This window comes from Aquila chrysaetos, chromosome 15 (genome assembly GCF_900496995.4).
Source record: "Aquila chrysaetos chrysaetos chromosome 15, bAquChr1.4, whole genome shotgun sequence".
Lineage (NCBI taxonomy): Eukaryota > Metazoa > Chordata > Aves > Accipitriformes > Accipitridae > Aquila > Aquila chrysaetos.
The window spans coordinates 26588580-26598933 of NC_044018.1; the positions used below are offsets into that span (position 1 = coordinate 26588580).

The 10354-nt window shown below is 38.8% G+C and overlaps 1 long non-coding RNA gene across 1 annotated transcript; it reads left to right on the plus strand.

Moving 5' to 3' along the window:
* Window positions 1–3602: 3602 nt before the first annotated feature.
* On the plus strand, window positions 3603–7879 carry LOC115350911. Its single transcript, XR_003926653.1, has 3 exons — window positions 3603–3660; window positions 6080–6149; window positions 7711–7879. It is a non-coding gene; the product is annotated as an uncharacterized LOC115350911 (long non-coding RNA).
* Window positions 7880–10354: the final 2475 nt, after the last annotated feature.

Sequence of the window (10354 nt, forward strand, 5' to 3'; positions counted from 1 at the left end):
TTAATCTTATTCATGGGCAATTTATATTTATCTATTCTTGTTCCAGCATTGTCCTTTGGCTTAAATTGTTCTCATTACTGTTACTCACTCTCCATTGCTCTTTCTGCCTTCCTAGACTTCTACCTTCTAAATAAATGGGCTCTGTTATCATATATGTAATGATGTAAACCATTAGAAAAGAATAGTATTTAAAAATAATGACCTAATATTTTAAGCTTGTTAAGTGGCCATTAAACCTGTTCATCTGCTCAAACAGTAAATGTGTCAATAGAAGGACAAGAAAATAATAATAAAAAAAGAATTACTGAGTCCTCCAAAATCTGTGAAGGACCACTGATTTGTACTACACTGTTAAAGACTTGTGAAGAATCCAAGTAAACTGTCCTAATGATGAACAGGAAAACTCAAGGGCATCATTACTTATAACCAAATTGCCTTGGAAGTCTCAAGTAATTTTTGAGAAAAACACTAGTATTACCACTCAGTTACTTAATTTACATTATGTGACTGTATAAACACAGAGAAAAAAAGTTTGAGATCGTTCAAGAACAGTAGGTTAGAAGCTAACTTAAATATGGTAAACTAAATAAATCTCATTAGAAAATATGCATCTTAAAAGCTTTTAATCACTATGCATCACATCTAATATCAGCTAATAGCAGCAACCTGAGTAAAGTATGACAATATTGTACAAACTCATCAGGGAGTAACATGGGAATGTAACATGGAAAACTGGCTCTGTGAATAATTCCACATTATCAAATACTACCAACTGACTGTGATCCTGAGAACGCATTTGTGGGTGAGTATTACTGTTCACAAAACAGGATCTAAGGGGAGGCATTTTAAAAGCTTGTGCAGCTACAAATAACTGTTCAAGCATTCATGTCAGGGTTCAAAGAGAAGTTCGCAAGTGAGAGACTTCTGAGCTTCAGGAGTGCCTGGTATGGACTATATTTTATACCATGAAAGAAGACTGTGATGGAAAAAAACAGAGCATCAGCACAAAGAATTCACATTATTAGGTCAGGCTTTACGCTCAGGCTCACACCTCCAGTGCAGCAGTGAAAACTCACCTTTTGAGCTCCCCAGGACATCTGTCTGCCCTGAGGTTTTATATAGGTAGCTACTATTTCTTAGATAGTATCTCCTGGCTATATTTCATATATATAAATATATATATTTAAAATAATTTGGCTATAATATTAGTTCTGCCTTCGCTCAGTACATATGGAAGGCAGGTAGTGCCTAGGAAAACAGTAATAGACTTTGCTTGTGTTTGACTGAAGTCTGTTATCAATACTGTGGATGAGGTAAGTGAATCAGTTGGCAGGAGAATATGTGAACTGAACTCGGGTAACTATTTGTACTCCATGAGATGTGGCCACAAGATATCTTGAGGAACTTTGTTTTAAGCTGTTGGAGAGAGAGTGTTGAAACCATGTTAGGCATTGATGCTGGCTAACGCCACTGCAAAAGAAGTACCTTGATGAAATTTTGTCCTAGCTACTGTTGGAAAAAGAAATAATCGCAGGCTCTGAGGATTTGAACTAATGATGTATTAATAAAGCTTATCCTTGTTTGTTGTCAGCTCATTAGACAAGGTATAGTTGGGGTTTTTTCCCACATGCATCACCATTTTGCATTCCTTTAACATGATGGATAACATTCCTTTCAACATATATTATAGAGTGAATGGAAGAATCAATATTGGCAGGAACTTAAGCTTTAATAGTAATATGAAGATTAGTACTACATGCATCTCATTAATACAGTGAAGAGAAAACTCCTTAATGCAGTTTGTGGAACCTAACTTACCTGGACTTTTTTTCACCCCCTTTTTATAGATACAGAAGGGAATAAACAAGCAAGCGTACTTGAAATGATAAAAATGTTTAGGCTGGAACTGCTGGTTAAAGCACAAGTCCTTTTTGGGGGGCTTGATAGCAATATGATTACTGATCAGCAGCAACCCCTTCAGGGAAAAGGCTTCAGATCCATGGCCCATCTCCAAAGTCTTTGGGTATATCTGCTGTATTTTGAGGGGAGATGAAAGCTGAGGGAACCTGTGTGGACCTTGCCCATGGTTAATGCAGCAGACCTTGGGTGAACAAGCTCTGCAGATGTTTTGCAAAGGCAAGTTCCTTGTCAAACACAGATCTCACAGTTCTGCATGGCAGATGGAAAGGACCTGAAGAAAAGGATAAAATGGGATGGGACCGTGTGTGTATTGTTAGCTTTTCCGTGCATCTTGTTCACGTGAGAACAGGCACAGAGTCCCATGGCACCCCTTAGGTAGGTTTTGGGCCTGCCTCTCTTTGCTGGTGTTGCTTTTTCCCATCATGTCATTGAGTAGCTTAGGCTCTGCCAGGGCACTGTGGCCAGACTCATCATGTCTGCAGCACCTCATCCCCCTACGCTCCTCTCTGGAAATTACAGAGAAACTTTCATCCTTGTCTGTACTGGCCCCATGCTCAGCCTCGTGCTGCATTCGGTCTGCAGCTGGGTGATGAATTGCTGCCTTCCTGCTCTCCTATGCCCTCTGTCCCAGGCATGGTCCCCCCCCACCCCCAGTCCCCGGGGCCTCCCTGGCTCCCGTGCTGGCTCCAGCCTCCCCCAGCACTCCTGGCACTGGGGCTGGGGGGATCCATCACACCTTCCTCTTCCAACCTCCTTCTCCTGCCTTCTGCACATCCCCTGGGACTGTCTGTAGAGAGGTCTATCCTTCAGAATGAAATAGAATAGAATGTGTATATGTATACACACACATATATACATATATATACACACAGATGCTCACATATATACATATATTAATGATTAAAGGGCTTTAAGGCAGGGGCAGTGAGAGCAGCTGTTCCTTTGAAAAAGAATATAAAACTATGACTGGTCCCCTGCTATGCCAACCAGTCCATGCTACAGTTTCCCTAAGAGTCAAATTGGGATATGAGTCCACTTATTTGTACACAAAATATAAGTAAGGAAGCCAAAGGAGAGACAGTGTTCAACTCTAGCTTTGTTTTTAATGAGGATAGGAACCAGCACAAAGCAAAGTTACCTTCCTTGTTTCAAAGTTGTTTTCATGTGGGAAGTCATGGGGAATAAACACACCTGTGCTTAATCTTCTGCAAAGAAACCCACAGAGTACCTTGTGCTTTACCAAAAGCAACCGTGACAGTTTCTTTACTGAGCTCCCAGTTTTCACATTTCACTTCCCAAACTCCTCTCACACACGTGACTGAAACAGAAAGGAGGTTATGTGTGCACATGTGCGGCTGGTTTCCAACATCAGTCTTTCATGGGTGACATTTAAAAAGGTTTTGAAATTGAGTTGTACTGGCTCGACTCATTTCTCCCCGATGCGTGCTTTGTTCCAGCCGCACGGGTGTGTGTATAAATAACAGTTTGTATCCCTTGACAACTTCCTGAATTAGAACAGCACTTGTGGTCAATCACAGCAGAAAGAGCAGCAGGGAAATACTTGGGCCCAGCAGGCACAATCATGCCATTTGTTGACTAGTAAAGTGGGTGCTTGTGTCGCAAGTGATGTCCTTTTGCCTGCTCTAATAACTATCAGCTTTTCTGCTGTGCTTTAGAAAGATGGTCAATCTGCTGCATTATCTCTTGACAGCTCTAATCTCTTGAAGGGAGAAACCGCAGGTAAGAAAAACAGAGTTACGTGACTTAACTGCTTCTGAGCTGGGATTCAGGTAAGCCTTTAAAAGGTGGGGTCTCCTTTTCCTTCTTCTTTTCCTTCACTAACCTTGACTTCTTGTGGCTTCAAGAAGAAGACAGATCTGTAGCTCTTGCTGCTTTTCTATCTCTAAGTGGCTGGTTCTCCACCAACAGTACCTGAAAACTTGTCTGTTTATTCATACAGGAATCAATAAGGAGATCCTTCTGTAATACTGCAGCCAATGAGCCTGAAATTACTTTTCTCTTGTAGGTATATAGACTTGATAAAACTTATATATGATAGTCAGCTAGAAAGAATTCAGAGTTTCCATATTGTACATCTATCTGTCTCTTCTGTTCTAGCACTCATCGTGTTTGTCGAATAAATAATACGCTGTGGATTTGGTCTCAAGACCAATGTTAAAATGTGCTGTAGGTACAGAAAAAGCAAATTAGTCAGAAAGTATAGGTTTTATGAATAAATCTATTTATGAGTAACTGTAGTAAATTATCAACTAATAGGTTAACTGCCAGATTTGAAAATTAATATAATTGTCACTGCTACCTTTTATTGTTTTCTCCAGCAAGTCTTAGAGGTCCTCACTTTTCCCAAGAAGTTTTTCTGTTCGAAGGGAGTGATATGGGTGAAGGGGGGTGTGTGGACTTCCACGAGATGTAAACAATTCTGAAAGTTCCAAAACAATGCTGGGTTTTAAAAACGAGAGAAACTTGTAACATTTCAGCAGTCTAACTCCCTCATACATAGTTAGAAAGGTTGTCATTTGCATATTATTAGCTTTGCTGACTAGCACTATGATAAAATTCCTTGCTTGCTGTGGTTCTGTTTTATTTAACTAAACTACTCTCCATTTTTCTTACCTATGTGTTGATTTTAATGCAGCAAGACAGCTCAATCAGGGATGCATTGTGTTTTAACATTTGTCAATAAGGAAGTGGGGTAGTATCTAAATTTGCTTCCTTTGACTGCTTTGACCCAGTCATGCAGAGACTTGCTGGAAGATGATGCCTGTATTCACATTTCTGTTGTCCCATAATATTTAGAAAATTTAATTGAAGATAGACTACCTTGTATAAGTTCCCAAATCAATGTATAAGATTTCTAGAAGCATCTGATTTTATATTGTATTCTGGATTGTACAATGGGACAAGCTAAACCTACTTAAGTATACAACTCAAAAATTGCTTGCAGAAGTGTCTCCTCTTAGTGATCTGTTGTAGCAATTTGCCACAAACCCAGATCTTTCAAAGGCAGTAACTGCTCTAGAGTCTCCTTGTCCACTCCTTGTCCATCTTGGTGATGGTCCCTTTCAGGATACCACTACTGTACCCTGAAGCATGCTTTGGATCTTACTATAAGATAAACAACTAACTAAAAATTAGTATACCCAGGCCTGCATTCTAGTTTATAATAGTTGTTACCTTAGAGCAATAAATAAATGGGTAAAATATGACCATGGGTTACATATATGAAGGTACCTGTAAATACATTTTAAGCCTGCACAGGAAGAACTTTAATTTAAGTGAAAATAACATTTTTCTTTAAGTTTTATTTTATACAGGATTTCTTTTTTATTCTGTAGACAAATACTGAGCCCAATAGACTAAAGGAATTCACATTGGGTGAACACTACAGAGTTGTTTGTTCAAACAGTACTAAGCATGATAAAACACAATTTAGTGTCCTCCATACACACACAGTTCAGACCCCTTTGTTTCTTAAATGTTAGACTTATCATTTAATAAATAAAAATAGATTAACTCCTCTGTTGTTTGTTTTTCTGAAAATGTCAGGGTATATTTTGACAGAAAATAGAATACCTTTAAGTATATTGGCAATATCTGCCTTCACTGCAATTGAGAAACTGAGATTCAAAAAGAACCTCAATTCTAACACTTGATATGGTCAATAGTAAGAAACCAGTTAGGTTCTGTTTTGAAGAAAATGTCACTTAGATTTACATATGTTTTAACAAATCTTATTAATGAGGATAATGCTACAAAACCTGAAAAGATTTCTCATAAATGAGAAGTAAAAACAAAACCATAAAACCCTTAGTCAAATACCCTGCCATTTTAATAGATTGAATTAATATATTGGATCATGACTCATTTTGAAATGAACAGATGCCTTTTAGTTACTAAACTCTGATGGGCAAAGATGTCTCTGCTGTTGTCAAGTGGTGAGAATCTAGACAGTATAGTTCATCTTCTATTCAATAAAGATTTAGTAGGGGTCTTGAAAGGAGCATGAAGAAATTAAATGGAGAAACAGAATAGGAAGAGAAAGAGAGAAAGAGGGGAAAAACCACAGTCTGCAGAACAGATGAAGACAGAGCATTCCCTCATGCCTGGCTTGCTCTTTGTTTTTCTGTATCAAATACAGAGTACATTCCTGTTGCAAGAATGCCCGTCTGGAGTCACTCTAGAAAAAAAATCGCTAGCTGGGCTAAAAGGTAAGTATTGACAGAATTTCAGTTTAGTGAATAAAATGTACAGGTTATGACAATAACAAAAAGAATGATCTTAATGAAAAACATGAAATTGCTGTCTGTGTTCCAGCTTTTGTGGATGTTACATGGCACAAAAATATATATGAATAATACCCTTGTGATGCTTAACATTCTCCAGTATTCCTGTGCTTCCAATGAACACTGGTTCTGATACTGTAACTTCTCCTTCTCAGTCTTGTTTTTGTGGGAAGATGTTAAGAACATTCATGCATAGCTGTATAGGAAAGGAAAATCGTGCATTTTCATTCAGCATATTAGCATATTTTTTATTTAATAAACAGGTGTCTAATTTTAATACCTCACAGTATCTGCTTTCTGATCAAAATGTTTTGTCACAGTTTCTTTGTGCTCTTGAATCTTAGCTGTTTGCAGCTTTTTGCTTTTTTGAAAGCTGCAAACATTCAAACTGACAATTCAAGTTAGGTTGTTCATTTTATTTCAATATGATTTGAATAGGAATTACAGTAAGTAGATACAAACAAACAGCAGAAGAAGTGCAAAATTATCTCCACTATGTTTCAGACTTGAAATGGACCGTTCCATAGTTGCAAGGATGATGGCTGTAAAAAATGAACAGCGCAAAGCATAATTTTAAATTCTCATAGAACTGAAGTCTGCAAAGAATTTAGGGGTCACCTATATGCAAGGCACTATGTAATGATGCTCATATGAGTCACATAATACTTCCATTTGTAAAAGTCCAAGCAATCTTACAAGCGTGTAGCTATTGCCACCTCTATCTATATAGATTTGCTCACATTCACCATGACTATATGACACAGCAAGGATCAGGCTGTAAGATTTGGTTGTACTGTGCTGCTAGAAAGTTTCCAGATGAGTGTTAAAAAAGGTGCTGAGCTATTTACCAGGATGGCAACAGTAAATATCCTGTCTGAAATTCTGCTGCTGTCAGTGTTGATGATAAGACTCCCATTGACTTAAATAAGGCTAGATTTCACTTCTCCTACACTTCATTTTCAATTTGAATCTGTATGAAGAGCTTTTAACGTGACTAGCAATTAAGATGTTGAGGGGTCTGTGGAGACATTCAAAGCAGCTTTTTCTTTTGGCCTCTTTAAAGTTTTATAGGGCTATGCTTCTTTATCATTATAAACTCTTCTGAATCTTTCCTGGGAAGAGGGGAAGAAAGGTAGAGGGGTGGGGGGCGGGGGGAGAGAGCAAGATGCTGTGCTTGGGTTTGTTTATTTGCTTTTTTCTTTAAAGTTTTTCTCTTAAACTACTTAGGTGGTAGTGAGTCACAGTTCTGTATATAGCTTTTTTTTAAAAAAAAGCTGTTTTTTAAAAGATGAACTTCCTGCAGATTTTGGGTCTCATGTAGGAAAACTTGATTTCCTCTGGTATCCTTGGAGCATGCATATAGCCCTTCTGAACCATTTGAGACTGTCTTTTTTTATTATCTAAAAATAGTGGCATCTTCAATGGACCATTTTTTTCTTGAATTACTGCTTAGATGCTTAGTATTATTCCGTTTTTCTCTGAACAGCAGGACAATCCGTGGTCTAGCACCAGTTAACAGCCTGTCCTCAGGAAGCAGCAGCAGAAGAGGAGACTGCAGTTTCACACTTACTCACTTGGTCTTCCAGGCATCTGCAAATTCCTTCTCCTCCCTTTCCTTTTAATGCATTTTTTCCTGTCTCTCTGGGGCTCTTAGAAGAAACCTGTACATGAGCTGTCCCCCAGCACAGAGAAGCTGCTTAATGGAAGAGAAGGTTGCCTTCTCCAAGAGTGAAGCCTTTTGCTAGGTAAGCTCAGGAGAACTCTCATAAACGAGCAAGAAAAAGCTCATTTGTAGGTGACCTGAAACCTGCGCAGGAAAGAGAGGTTAGTTTTCTTGCCTCAGTAGATAAATAACTTAAAATAACTTCAGTGGGCTTTAGGTTAGTCCTTAGTCTATATTTAGCTCATTTAATAGAACCAGAAAGGTCTCATAAACCCAATCACAGCTACATTCTAGAAAGATCTCTGCAGTAACTGTAAACACTCATTTCCAACAGTGTGCAACCAGCAAATTTGTCATTGTTCATTTGATTTTATGAAACCTCTCTACCATAATGCCCTGCACCAAGTACATAAAATGCTGACCTCCCAAACCAGGACATTCTTCAAACATTTCCCATCTTGTGTTTTTTCTTAAATTCTTCCCACTTGTAAAAATATCATGGTATAAGATGAAAAGCTTTTTCGTCATCTAAATATCCAATCTATACAATTAGTTTATGATGAGCAGGAATTTTGTGTTTGTGGTTTTTTTCCTGGAGGAAGAATCAGTAGGTTGTATTGTTGCTATTCTCAAGCTGGTTTTGTTGATAAATATTAAATTATTCATCCTCACCTGCTTTTGCAAACCTGTCAGAGATTAAACACATATACAGGAGATGGCAGAAGCAGCACACAAAATCTGGATGGTGTGCTTGGCACCCTTTAAAACACTTGGTGGAGCAGATGAGAGTTTAAAGAGAGCACCCTAATTAGTATTAGTCAGGAACAGATGCAGAAGAACTTTGAAAACTGGAAATAGAGGAAAACATTAGGAAACTTGGGCTAAAGAAATGGAATTCTAACTCTCAGCTGGGCAAAATTCCCCACAGAAGCCAAAGTCTGCATTGTAGCATGCACAAAGTTTTAATATTAGCATGTAAAAAACCCTTTATGTCATCTCTCTTTCCAAACTTAATTGTAACAACCATTTTAGAACAATAAGGCTTTGAACACAACAGCAATGGAAACACAAATATCTTGCTTCTTTTGAGGAAATCAAGCTGGCATTTCAGCTGCACCTTTGAGACCACCTTATTTTGATATGTTGTTCCCATGATGCATATTCCTGAAATTGAGACTATTACTTTCACTTGAAAACTGCACAGAATACCTTTGGGAATGCAGTGGTCAACTGGAAATTTGACAATATTAAGCATTATGGGCATTATTTCAAATAGCAATAGGAGTGTTACTGTAAAGACAGTGACAGAATACCTCATAGCAGAGGATACAGTTTAGGACAAAGAAATTAATGCTTTTTTGACAGATAATGAACCAAAATCTATATATAAACAAAGAAAGCATCTAAGGATATATAGGAGATGGTAAGAAGCTCATACAAAGAGGGAAGGGGGAAATTCAGGCAAAGTCAATGGTGATGATCTAAGTAGGTAAGGGATGGCAGTAAAGGATAATAGGGCCACATTCAAACCTAGCGTATTATGCAAAAAGGGTCCAGTGGAAGAAATTCATAGCAGGTTAATGGTCATAGCCAAAAAATGGGCAATTAAGTGAACTTTTAAAGTCATTTAAGTATCTGCAGTTTTATTGCAAATTAAAACTTAAGTGTTTGTGTAAAAAGGCTACATATTACCAGTGCTTTTACCTAGTCTGCTGGTTTGGGCTGGGATACAGTTAATTTTCTTCATAGTAGCTAGTACGGGGCTCTCTTTTGGATTTGTGCTGGAAACAGTGTTGATAACACAGGGATGTTTTAGTTACCCCTGAGCAGTGCTTACCCAGAGCCAAGGCCTTTTCTGCTTCTCCCCCCACCCCACCAGCGAGGAGGCTGGGGGGGCACAAGGAGTTGGGAGGGGACACAGCCGGGACAGCTGACCCCAACTGACCAAAGGGATATTCCAGACCATAGCACAGCATGCTCAGCATATAAAGCTGGGGGAAGAAGAAGGAAGGGGGGGACATTCAGAGTGATGGCATTGGTCCTCCCAAGTCCCCGTGATGCGTGATGGAGCCCTGCACTCCTGGAGATGGCTGAACACCTGCCTGCCCATGGGAAGTGGTGAATGAATTCCTTGTTTTGCCTTGCTTGTGTGCGTGGCTTTTGCTTTACCTATTAAACTGCCTTAATCTCAACCCACAAGTTTTCTCACTTTTACTCTTCTGATTCTCTGCCCCATCCCACCGGTGGGGAGTGAGTGAGCGGCTGGGTGGGGCTTAGATACCGGCTGGGGTTAAACCACAATACCTGTCTAACCTGGCCTCCTCCAAGGCTTTTGGGCAGTGGAGTTCAACTGTGTGTGTGGAAAACTCTTATTTCTTGAATACCAGAGCCAAAACAATTTTATTCAGAAACAACATTTGCTTCCTTTCTTTCATTGTAATAGAAAATAAGAAACTTCTCTGACTTT